We start from the raw sequence: 13,336 nt of genomic DNA, 5'->3' as shown, positions 1-13,336 counted from the left end.
GGTTGGCCCAGGAAAGCGTCACTGAGTCTCAGACGCGTTCAGGAGGACCCTGTCGTGTTTTCTAAGTAGGGGCTGAGTGCGATCCCAACGGAGTAATATTCAGGTAAGTTTTCAGCTTTGGGATGTTTTTAGCCAATAGCAATTACATTGCTTTTTTGTGTGTTTTGGTTTCCGAGATCTGATAAGATCGGGAGCAATCGGGGTGATTCAGTTGGAAGCAAATGTTCTTGTTGTCTGTAATGTCCATGTCAAAGTTGAAAGCAAATTATGGATCTTGCCACGATATATGACCGGCATGATGTATGGGTCCTGGCCATTCAGGCTTGAGAAATAAATATCAAATGTCAAAGGCATGCTTGAAACACGATGCTGTAGTGTACCAAGTCATTTATTTTGTAAATTATTAAGAGTAATTATTACATTTTAAAAGCATTAGCAGTCCTTCCAGCAGATGTAGCACACCAATTTAGCCATGTGAATGTATTTAATAAGTGTTGTAGTTCACCGAGTCGTGGGAACGCACTCAGAGTTGTGTTCATGCATGTCACATGTAGAGGTGGCACGATACCTCCTTGCAATGAAATTCATCATCGTGATTCAAGGTCATAATTCGGTTCAATAATCGATTATTTTTTAGCTTCGTGGTGAACGTAGCGGCCTCTAGTACGCATGTTTATTGAAATTATTTCTCACCGTACGTAGCTAACCGTGCGAATCCAGTTACTGGAGTGATCATGTAAACCTGTAACACACAATACCTACGAGCTGACAAACATCCATTCATGCATCGTGCGGTTGGGATTTGATACTATAGAAGTTATAGATGTAACTAAATGCTGTGTCATGCATTATTGTGAATTATCACACTTGTCTCTTAAGACTTTACAAGCGTATGGAGGGGTATGCAAGAGCATTGCTTGGCGCAGTCGTTGCACAGCTGTTTGCCCACTGCACCATAGATCTGACGACCTATAGTTCGATTCCCAGTCATGGTTAGCGTCAGTGCCGAGTGATACCTGACCTGGTCCTGGGTCTCATCGTCAGAATTTTTATTTCCTTATCCTGGAGAAATCCGATGAGCTGTGAAACTCCTTTTCACAAATGTCCAACCTGCCGTGACCAGCGTGGTGAAGTTTGGTTAAACCACCTCTCGTGACCGACGCGGTATGGGTTAAGCCTTCGACAAAGAGCTTGCTATTTATTTGCTCACGTGGTTATTTTTTACTCGCGCATTACTGTTGCTGTGATCAACGCCCAGGGGAGTCGGAAACGAATGAGAGGCTCCATGGCAGAGGCACTGGGAGGGTGCATCTCCAGTCATCGTGGACGGCTCGCTGTCAACGTCCTGTGTGTGTCTCCGCTATTTAAACTATGGGAGAGCGGGCTGATTGAGACCAAAAAGGAGAAACCAAGCGATACAATCTTGATTTTGAAGCTTTCGTGACTGCAGGAATCCATACTCTTTGGTTATTTCGGTAAAGTCACGTAGGTATAAAATAAAAGCGATACATTTACACATGTAAGCAGTTGAAACAACCGATAGCATTAATCTGATGTCATTGCGTTAAATTACGATGAATTAGTTAAACTACAATTAATAATAGATGAACAATAAACCCGGCACTGGCCTATATCGCATTCTTGTCCAACAAAGTTCACCCCCTCGTCCTAGCTACGATTTATGACCACATTCATCATCGGCTTGTTCATTTGTTGCAATAACAACAACAGCAATAATAATGTCACGCGTTTATTACTGTGCTTTACACTCCGGCGATAAATTGACCCAAAGGCACAAAATCAGAAATGTCAAGGTCATCTTTAATGCGTTTCAAAAGTGGCAACAGTTAAAGGCTCGGGCGGTTGGCTTCCTCGCTCCTAACGGTTGCGATGCAGCCTGTCTGATGGGTATCTGTGGACGAGTGGGTCGTTTTTGTGGAGTGGGGGTGTGGGTAATGGATTTGCTGGCAAAAAATAAAACCCGCGCACGCCTCTCTGCAGCTCCCTGGAGAAATGCCACGCAAAAACCATCTTCCCCGTCTCTCTTTTTGGGTGTTGGTTTGTTGTTTTCTTCCAGTGTTGCCAGCTTTCTCCTCTCCCCCCTCTCCTCTGTCGCGGCTATAAATAAGGTGGCCATCGACGTACGTAATAGAGGGCTATAAAGCGCGGCCCGTGCGGGGAACGAGGAGGAAGTGCCCCTGCTGCCCGTAAATGCCCTGCGCGCTCCGAACGCCCTGCAAGTCGTGTGTGCCCTTCTGGCCCCGCCGTCGCAATCCGTGGTTCGCAAAATATGTTGTCCATGGATCTCGGGACTAATCGGAGCCAACGCAAACATAAGCAGACGGCAGTTGTCGTTACGGCCGGTGGGCAAATAGAAAGTCCGCGACTGTGAATGAATACGTTATAAAGACAATGACGACTTCTACCAATAGGCGGCGCTAGCACTTGGTGTGTCGATGCCTCCAGAGTTTGTTGCAGGGCTAAATCATCCGGGTAATGGTTGGTCTTCTTGCTTTTTGGGGGGTCGCGGGGTCCGTTGAGATCTACTGACATGGATCACGGTGCTTGGTGGCTTGAGTTTGAGTGGCGCCCGTCTCTGTCATGGTTTTGCTCCCCCCCCCCACTTTGTAAATTCAGTTCCTTCCCTTGACTCTTTCACCACCACCCATGCCCGATGATGCCAAACTCTGCCGTTGTTATTCATCTTGATTATTTCTGTTGAAAGTAATTTAGTTTTAAGTGATTTACGGATTACAAACCTAAATCAAAGTTAAAACTAACAAAACAACGTTTAAATTTGGCACAACTGGTCGTAATACAGATCGTGACGATGTGGTTTTAATTACCGAATGGCCTACAGGATGTGTCATACATAATGCTGCATGGTATAGAGCAGGGGCCGGCAACCTACGGCTCCGGAGCCGCATGCGGCTCTTTACGGGCTGCTTCTTGACGATATGTACATATGTACAGTATGTACTCAGATGCATTGCGGCTCTTGAAATACTGAATTTTGTACCGAATTGGAAATAAATGGCTCTTCTTGTTATTTTGGTTGCCGATCCCTGGTATAGAGTGTTTCCACCGTTGTAAAGCCGCAGTGGCATCCATTATTTATTTATTTGGGGGGCCCTCGAAATCCAAGGCCCAAGGCTGCAGCCCCTGAAGCCCCCGGTGCTAATCCGGCCCTGGGTGTAGTGGTGGGGGTGGGGGGCATGAGCCAGGGAGGATGGCGTGGTGGAGAGGGTGGGGGGACACTTCTTTGAAAAACCTTCATCGAGGGCTCCCGATTCTTCACGCACGGACGCTGCAGTGATTTACTGAGGATACCATGGTCCAGAGTTCACACAGCCTCCTTGCCGTATCCGTTTCTCGAATGAATGCAAAGGGGGTGGTGTGTGTCCGCGCGCGTGTGTTAGTAGTAAAATGTGGGGAGCGGGAGTGTAGCGGTGAGCGCGCTGCCCTACGAACCCGGCGTGCCGAGTTCGATTCCCGCTCGCGGCCAATACCAGTGGCAATTATCAGAACCAATCCTGGGCCTCCCCTAGGTCGACTCGGGCTCAAATGAATACCTATTGCGATGTGTACACATTGCCACGAGGGAGACAAAGGCGGGCGTGATGCTGTCCACCCACCCCCTCGTGTGCCGTTCCAGCCTTCATTGGTGCCCGCTAACAACACTTACCCAAACAGTCTGTTAAAGGCTATACGATGGATTTTTGTCTTTTTGTTGTAGTCATAGCAATATTTACAAGGGTAGCTCGAGTTTACATCGCTGGTCAAGAACATCATCGTATGCGGAATGAACTTTTTCATCATGCCAGGAAGTGTGTATGCAAGGGGCAACTGATCACCATATCTTCCAAAGTTTGGAGTTCGCCATAGTTACAGGGACGATTGTCTCGTAATCTTTGCCACTTGCGTAACAGATTCGATTCCCTCTGTGGGAAGTCCTGATGCAGTTTATGACCACCCGCTGTCGTCAGGATAGCTTGAAGGCAGGAAGTTTTGGCCGTAGGATATTCAATCGCGCTCCTGTTATTGACGTCCGTGCTGCCCTATTGGTGTTGCCCACTTCTCCTCCTCTCGAGCAAAGTTCCATTCCAGAAAATGGGCAGCTGCTGTTGTCCAGAAGGGTCGGCCTAATATTAATCAGGGAGGCAGACAAGCAGTCACGATCTTCACTGATGTGTAGCATTGCGTGATATTGACTAGAAAAGAGAGTAAGTAGGCTTGGGCAGAACATGTCACCAGAAGTAACGATGGCCGCTAGCCGATAATTAAGACTGATTGACAGCCAAGGGAAAAACGGGCATGAGAGGTCCAACCACCGAGGCGATGGAGCGATGAAATCACCTCGTGTGCAGGTGGTAAGCGGATTATTATTTTGCGCGATCGTGAGAGGTGGCGACACCTCGGGAAGGCCTTCATCCAGCAGTGCATCGATCGTGGCCGAGGATGACGACGACGATGATGAATGCTCCACAGCAGCACAGAACGATTTTGTTCGCAGGGGGGGGGGGGGGGGTCGTCATTCGTTGTCTTGGTGTGCATCCCACACCAATCATTGGCTGAAGCCATTGGGGCAAACTCTACTGCCTCTGCCCCAGATTTACTCCGCGCAAAAACCAATCGGCTCTCCCAGCGCAGTATATCTTGCGGTGAGACAAAGGTTCAGCCGCAGCGTCCTCGGGGTTGTGCTGCTCTCCTGTGGACTGATGTGAGTATAAATGCATGTATGTGCACAGGAGGTCGCAATACAGCAATGGATTCTTGCATCCATCTGTGTGGAGCTTTGTGTTACAAAAAATCGACATGTTGTTCTCTCGTTGCACCGGGTTCCTTCCACTTGGTAGAAACTCATTGAAGGAATTGGCCAAACATCCCAATGCAAGAGCCTCCTAAAAGGGTCTTGAGGCTCAGGCTTTCCTGGATACATTTAGAATCATAATTAATTTTATTGTTCAGACATCGGCGAATATATGTTAACAACGTGTGTGTAGGCAGAGTGGTGGCATAAAGATTAGCGTACTGCTTTAAAATAATGGTGACCAAGGTGCAATTTCTGGTTGTACATTCCAGCAGTGGCCTCCCCTAGTTTGTCTCAGCCTATAATGAAAACATGAGTAGCTAGCCGCGGTGGGAACAAAGGTCTAATATCCGATCACGAACAGTGCTTGCCTCGGCACGAACAACAAACAGTCTGTGAGGCTAAATGAGTGATTTTTATCCTTTGTGTCTGGTGTGTGTGGGTGTGTGACCCTGGGCATTGTTACACTCATCCTAAAGCCTAAGCAGACGACAAGAGGAAACCACTCCAAAGGAGCGTTGGAGGTTGTGCGTTGCCTGTGCGCGTCTCTCCCTGCCTCTCTCTCGCTCGCCAGGAGGCCGTTAACAACCAAATAAAAGCGTGGGGCAGGTGCGGGTCGGCACAAAAGGGGTCCTCGTTTTTTAATGCCGCAGCTTTGCGGGCGATCCCTGTCGCCGGGTGTTATTGGGCAAGCGAACGTTTAGTCCAAAAGGCCCGTTTGTTTTGCAAGCTGGTAATGCAACGATAATTGCATCTTATCGCAACTAGGGACGTGGTGACCTGTTACAGCTGAGTCAGCTCGCTCCTCATCTCAGAAGGATGTGGTGTGGTGTGATGATGACGATGGTGATAATTCACCTTGGGAGCTCTTGGCGATGGGCCACATGCCCGCGCCGTGTCAGGTGACCGTGAGACATCAGCGGTCTCCTTTTCGTGTCGCTTGTTGAAGTGTGTTGATGCAGCTTTCCTGTCGCGCTAACCGTGCCTAATTGCTTGTAATCGTCATTTCTAATGATTCCACTAATCTGTTGCATGAAAAGGGGAGTTTGTGCTTCGATTTGTAATGGCCATGAAATGTGTTTCAGATATAATTATTACGATTTAGTTTATCTGAAATCAGGAGACAAAAAATAAGCCAATGTAAATGTCTGCTAATGTTCGTTAAAACTCCCTGATATCCACTGAAATAAAATATAAAGCGGACCGATGTTTATCCTTAAAACAGTAGTGCATGATTTATATTGCCTGGGCTTTTTAAAATAATCTAAAATAGATTTGGAAATAAGTTTGAAAAAATATAAGCTTCACCCAGTCATAGCAGAGTCTTTCCCAGGCTAAATTCACAAGGTTGGTGATTTAGGTTTGTGATTTATAGCGACAGTCTACTGTAGAAATGCACATATTTATGCACGTGAAGAATGCGTGTCGGGTGTTATATTTTTGCGCGTATTTTTTTTGTGCTGTGAAGTGTGAGACGCTGTCCCGAGACGGAGGGCAGACGCTGCTGTGCGTCGCGTTTCAAGCCCGCGCTGTAGCAGAATAGCCGGGGCTTGTGTGATCTGCCCGGCTCTAGTTTATTTACACAAATAGATCCCATACACGCTGTGAACATTATTTATGTATCGAAATTGCACGCATCCTGTTTCTTTGCCTGAATAAATAGCATCATGAGCAACTTTGGGGTTTAATTTTTTCTCCCCCTGTGAACAGTGTTTAATTATAAAGTTAATATTTCGCTGCTCACGTTTTCATGTGTGTTTAAGCGTGGACACCCTATTTATATTTTCGCACGCGGGAAAAGGGCAGAATTTAGCACGTACCACGCTGTATAGCTTTCGGCCATTATGCTTTACGCGCACGACATCACGCGCCGCGAGTTTCTGCGTTTGCGTGTGTTTAATGTTCGGCAAAATTGCTGAGCCATAAAATTGAACGCGCTCGCCTTGGATATAAAACCGGCAGCAGGTTATTGCAGATGCTCGGCTAATGCAGAGATATTTAGAAAAGCTGCAACGGCCACCCGTTAGCGTGCGTTTAATCGCTTCGCCCGTGCCACGGTGACTCCGGGGGCGAAAGCGCCGCGTGCGCCCTGTAATAAGACGTCTCGGTGGGAGCTGGTTAAGCAAGGACAAGCCCGCCTTCAGCCCCCCTGCCGAGAAGGCAGCCGGCATCAGCGTAGCCGCGAGCTCTCCTCCGGCTTGCTATTAACGCCGTGAGTGCTGTAATTAGCTGCCCTCCCCGCTACGGCCGCGGTCCCCGCAGAGATGTGAGACCGTGGCGGCATTAATGACTGTTACCGCTTGGGGGTTTACGTGGCGCGGGAGCTGGGGGGAGGGATGCTTTGGCATTGCGGTACGAAAGGGATGAGGCTGTGGTGAGCGGGGAGGGGCATGTGGGGGATACAAGGTGGGTGTGCAGGTATTCCCTTCAGGCTGCACTACCTCTCAAAAATAAGCATTCAGATCTCTCGTCCCGCAGCGGGCATGAACGACAAAGGATGGCACTTGTGTTGTTATACAAACGTATTGTGTGAGATGTATCGGGATGGGTGGAGCGGTGGCGCTGCACTATGTACCTGGACGCCTGAGTTCGATCCCCAGGCACAGCGAACATCAGTGGCAAGCGATAGCTGTCCAATCGCGGCAACCCGCTTTGCCAGTGTCTTGAGGTATGTTCAAACAATTCCCATGACAGACACAGCATAGAAGAAGCCTTCATCCAGCATTGGAGAGAGAGACGCCTACATATTATTTGTATTATTATTATAGGTTGAAAAACAATATGCAGGTTCTTAAACCGTGTTTTTTTTTTTTTTAAATCAGAGAGTCAAAGAGAAATAGCGAATACTTCTTTAAAGAGGCTTTTATAAATATGTCATGGTCTGGAAATGGGCCTCCTCTGTTTTTTCATTTCATGAACAATGCATCATACTCTTCATGTAAAAGTGCTAAAATATGTATAACATACTGAAAATAGTCTCCATACACCACCATGTCATCTTAAAGTTATGAAAATGACTCAAAATAGTTTACATTAGCAGTGGCGACTGAAATATGAAATAATAAAATAATACCCACTTTCCTATGCATGTTTTTAATATTCTGTTCTCAAACCGCCCCCTCCCCCCCCCCTAACTTCTCATATATACATGACACAAAACAATCGTTAGTAGAGAAGTTAATCCCTAACGTGCCAATGGAGAGCGTGTGGCTTCTCCTCGCACATGCAACCAGTTTTCGTAATTGCTGCAACCTTCATAACATGTTTGGCACGTGAGGCCCCCTTTCTGTCGGCTGCCATTAAACACGTGTATTTAAAGGGAAACCTTCCAGTGACCCACTTTTAATGGACTGCACATGTACTGTGACGGCAGATTCCTGCCGGTGCGTGGCTGAGAACCCACCAAATATTAGAGATAGACTTTTAGCAGCAGAATGAAGAATTCGTTAAAGACTTTGCTGTGTGAAACGTAACCCAAAACCGAACATTTACGAATATTTGTCCTGGCTCAGAATGAATATTTGTCCTGGAATGGATACAAAACAGCTCAGGGTTGGGTGTCTGACTCTTACGATAATACAACCACCAAACCACGTGTTTTCTATTGCTGTCGGCACCCTTCCCCCCCCCCTTTCTCTCTCTGTGTCTATCTCTGTCGTCGGCATTTCGGCTGCTCGTGTCTCCGATCGTACGAATGTTGGACGTCTGCGCCCTGACGTCATGTGACCGCAACGTGTCCCCATCCATGCCGGTGTGGACGTACGAACGGAAGGAACGGTGGGCGAGGTGGCGGTGCCATCGTGTTGTGGGGGGAAGCTCACGGCAGCCGTTACCTGAGCTCACTCGGTCGTGAAGTGTGGTTCAATTGCAGCTTCGTTGTAGTGGACTTGGTGGTGGTGGCGATTGTTGTGGTAGTGATGGTGGTTGGAGACTGTTGTTGAATCTGGACCTCTTCATGACGAGGTGGGGCCCTGCCATCAGCCAAAACAAAACGCCTGCCTGAGCACTTCACGTCATCGAACGCTCTACCCCCTCAACAGTGGGTGGAGGAGTTGCTGCACACCTGGGCAGTGTGCTCACGTGTACCTGGGGATACTCTACGGCCTTTGCCTGGTTGTAGTGAAGCAGAAACTTCGCTTTCGGCAGAAATTAAAGGCAATATAACTAATGGCTTGCGCCTAGAGTTTATTAAATATTTCCGAGTAGATTGCAGTTGGAATTTTAAAAAGAGTCTTATCTGCATGGTGTAAATTACCATTTTAATTACCAGTGTGCGCTCCCGTTGTTGATGGAACCTCCTGGCGCGAATGTCTATCGCTCTCTCGGTGGGGCACGCAGGCCGGATTAGCGGTGCGCGCTGATGGACTGCACGCAAACACCGCACGCAAGCATGCGTGCTCACACACACACACGCGTGCTCACACACACACTCGCGTGTTCACACACGCAAGCACGCGTGCACACACACACGCACGGATGGACGCACCGTGCCGTGACGTTACTGGCAAGGATTATGGTGGAATCAGGGCTCCTCTAATGCATCGTAAAGACCTATGGTTTGGGCGCTAGCCTCAACTGCAACCGTGCGAACCGAGTGCAAATAAATCTTTGCTGCTGGGGATGCCTTTGGATTTGGTGTTTTAATTGGAGTGAAGAGGTGGCACAGTGGCGCACACAGCGCACCATCTTCTCTGCGACCCAAGTTTGATACTTTGCCGTGGCTACCACCATCACTGGTGAATGATATCTCAACTGGACCCAGCTCCCCCTCCCCCAACTCCTTTTATTACCCCCGCTGGCCGTTGTGGTGATGTTTGATCAAACAACCACAAACAACCACCATGGCCAAGATGGTGTAGGGAGGCCTCCATCCAGCAGTGGATTTTCACACGGCTGTAAATTGTTGTAAAACTAAATGCAGTCGCTCTCAGTCCACCTTTCAACACCCTGTCCATCATGGGATATTGTTGACCACGCTCTACCACCCGAGCCAATGTGGGGAATAGTTTTACTCTTTTATTTGTTGACATCACTTCCGTTTTGTCTAAACATAAACCTTCGCATCGCACGGATAGATGTGAGGCTCTTCACGCGGGCCTCTGTTAGGGTCTCTGCTAAAAGCAGGTGTCCTGCAGGGGCTGTGTCGTGTGCGTAAGCGGAGACATTTCTCAGGCTACCGCACCCACACCGAACAAAACCCAGGAGGATTATGGTTCACTGTGAAGGGGAAATTATTTCCCTTTAGAAATGCCTCCCGAGCACGAAGTGACAAATTTGGAGTCGGTGCTCACAAGGAAAGGGAAAGAAGTTGACAGTAAAATTGCACCTATTAGGCTGGGCTTTGTGGGATAGCAAAACTCAACCATTCTTTAAAAGAACAAAACAACCCTCTCGTGAATAGAGAGGCCATCAATAAAGCTTTCTCGCACATTGCTATGCTTGAAACGGTTGCTTTTTTTTTTTGCTTCTTCCTCGGTGAACGTCGAAAACGAATGGCTCGTCCAGATCAACGCCTTGCGCGGAGACTAACGCGCTTGCGGCGATCGTGACGTGCCGACTGCATCCCGGGCACTTGTCCAACGGGGCCTGCCGTGTGTTTGGCCGCGGTGCACGGTGACGGCGGCGGCGAAGAGGGCTTTCGCCTCGGGTTGCCACCTCTGCCGCTTTTTCCCAACATCGCCCCTTTTTTGTGTGTGCAGATAATCTGAGAGGCAAGTGCCAAGCAGTTAACAATTACAATTATTATTGTAATACGCCACTCAACACAATTCTCCTCCCCTCGTCTACTTCTCTGTTCTTCCCATATCGTGATATTATTTTTCTTCTCCTCACGACGGGACGTCCCGGTTTTGTTTTGCAACCTCAGAGGTGGTGGCAGCCAGAGCTTGGGCCGCCGCTGTGCGACGCGGAGTCGGCGGCGGCGTTGAGCGATCGGGCGGCGATCGACGAACGGAGCTGATCGGTTCATTCGTGAGCCCTCTCCGGCGGCCGGTTCTGGGGGGGCCCCGCGTGGCCCCGCGTGGCCCCGCGTGGCTCAACTTGCTCGGGCCACTCAACTCACGTCTCGCCCCCGTCCGTGTCTCTGCGGCGCGCTCAGCTGGGGGAGCAAACGCTGCAGTTTGCTCCCGAGCCAGCAGATGGCACCAGCGGCTTACGAATGCAATGAAATTACCGTAAACCCGAACGTCGGAACATCATGACCTGCGTGTAGCCGACTTGCATGTGTCGTGCACCCGCCACACTCCACCACCCACCCACCCCACGTTTGTTGTTCTTGGAATTTGTTTTGTCTTTTCGTCGTGATTCCCGCTCGGCATCAGATTCGTCGTCTCAATGGGACTTGTTGTCCGGATACAAGCAAAGTACAACGTACGAGTGAATTCACCCGGAGGAGGAGGAGGAAACGCCATGTCTGGTGTTCACGCTAACGAGCAACCTCCGAGGGCAACGCGTGCAACACTTGTTGGCCTCTCTCCAGATCTTAATCTCCCCATCCTGCGCAGCGATCGGTTGCGTCTCCGTGCTCCGCCGCCGCCATCGCAACCGACTCTCCCCAGCGCCCAACTCGCCGCACATCAAACGAGAAGCTCGGAGAATATTGCCCTTGATTGAATGCACCCCCTCGCGCCGCGATGAACACGCGATGAACACGGTTAACGAGTCTCGTGAGTGTGCCGAGAAAACCGCGGGGGGCTCCGGAGCAAAAGGGGGGCTGCTCGTGCCGGCGGCTGCACTCTCGCGATCGGCGAGTTTCATTCTCCCCAGGGTCGTGCGCTTTCGCAGAAACTCTTTGTCCATCGCTGGCTTCTCTCGTGTCGGCGTGAGGCGCGCTGTAGAAATAATAGTTCAAGGCGTTTGTGGACTCCGGCGCGTGTGGGATTGCGATTGCCTCGGCGGTGCTCGTTAATCATTTTGTTCGCAGCATGGAACGTAGCCGCCGTGAGTGCGACTTAGGGGGGGCTCGCCTCTCGGCCCCCCTTTGACTCGTTAATGCTGCAGTGCTCCTGCCCTCGGGCCTTTAGAGTCAGCTGCTGCCTGATGCAGGTTGTTTTAAGTGTCTGCTTGAACAAGACACGATCGTATTATATGCCACATCCCAACTTATGTCGCTGCACTTTGAGAGTGCACGTGAAAGTAGAGATGTAAACGAGTGCGCGTGGGGTTTGTTGTGAAGTTCGCCGTAGGGCGCGCGCTCCCTTCGTGATTTACAAACGTTGGCAGCAGCGCCTGTGGTGCAGTCTCGCCAAGCTGTGCACAAAGGGGATCATCCTTCTCGCCTCTTGAAAGCGGAATGACAAAACACAAATCGTATGAATTCATGACTAGCGTGATGATGATGTTGAGAAACATACAACTTACAATACAGGATTTGAAAAATAGTATAATTTAGCAACCTGGCAATCAATATCTCGAGTGAGCATTCACAACCAACACAATCAATGTTTTAAATGCCTGTCCTCCAGATTAGGTCACCATCTACAAAGTAACTAACTTGGGGTTTTAAAAAGTGATTTTGTTTTGTAGATATTTTTTATTTAATTGCTAATCCTTGCACTTATTTTTGGTTTGGGAGTCTTAAGCAGCACGACAAGCATGTTATGCGTCTTCTCTTCTGTCCGGCTGATGTTGAGGGCAGGAACGAGATGTTCCATGTGAGGTTGATTTGCCACTGAATTGCGTCATCCTCAGCGTAGTACCAGCGTGCCTCCTCCGAACTTGTGTTTCTGGGTGGTGTGGCATTATGTGTTGCATTGAATCGTTTCAGTAAATAAATAGCAGAAGTATAGGCCGGAGTAAAAATTGGTACCATAAGAGGTTGCACAACTACAGTGGCACTGATGTCTCTATTTGGCCACTAAATTCACGTGAAATACTTTCCAAATGTGTCTCAACTCAACATTTCATCATAATACATTTCATTTTTTTACAAAACAAGCCCAAATAAAGTTGTTCCAATTGAAGTGGCAATGACAAATGAATTATCCGGTCTGAGCTCACTGACTCTTAAAACATTCAACTCCAGCCAATGATTCATCCTCAAGCGCCCTCGTTAAAAAACAAAAAATCTTGGCCGCGCCTCTGATTGCGAACATCCTAAGCTGGCCAACGTGCGACAACGGTGGCAGCGCTGCGGCGTTTCGCACGTGGACCGGGGTCGGTTCAGGACAGAACGCAGCGCGTGCGGGGACAGCGGCGCGGGCGGCGAGCGCGGAGGAGCGTGGGACACAGCGCGCGCGCGCTGCGGGGAAGACCTCTGAGTGGAGCCTTTGTGTCGATGCTAATATCACTTTGAGGCCGTGCACAATCGCGGCGCCAATTGAATGGCCATTAGGCGCGATACTGTGTTTGGACGAAGCGGGCATTGATGGCAATGGCTGTGTGTGTTGTGTAAACACCGGCCACTGGGCAAACCAAGGCGGCGAGGCACGGCGCTGGTTGGCCACAACACCCCCTCGTGCACCGTGCTGGCCTTCGTAGGAACTCTCTTTCAGCATTGGCCGCAATTCTCTATTAAAGCTGAATCTT

General features: G+C 49.3%; 1 protein-coding gene across 12 annotated transcripts in view; it reads left to right on the top strand.

The window, feature by feature from the left end:
* NCKAP5 (NCK associated protein 5) overlaps nucleotides 1-13,336 on the top strand; it is a 264,077-nt gene that overhangs the window by 133,044 nt on the left and 117,697 nt on the right. The gene's annotated exons all lie outside the window — the stretch shown is intronic.

Source organism: Lethenteron reissneri, chromosome 23, assembly GCF_015708825.2.
Source record: "Lethenteron reissneri isolate LAM-NWPU_2019-01 chromosome 23, ASM1570882v1, whole genome shotgun sequence".
In the NCBI taxonomy this organism is placed as follows: Eukaryota; Metazoa; Chordata; class Hyperoartia; order Petromyzontiformes; family Petromyzontidae; genus Lethenteron; species Lethenteron reissneri.
Note: the sequence above shows the minus strand (reverse complement) of the source record. Positions and strands in the feature narration are given on the sequence as shown.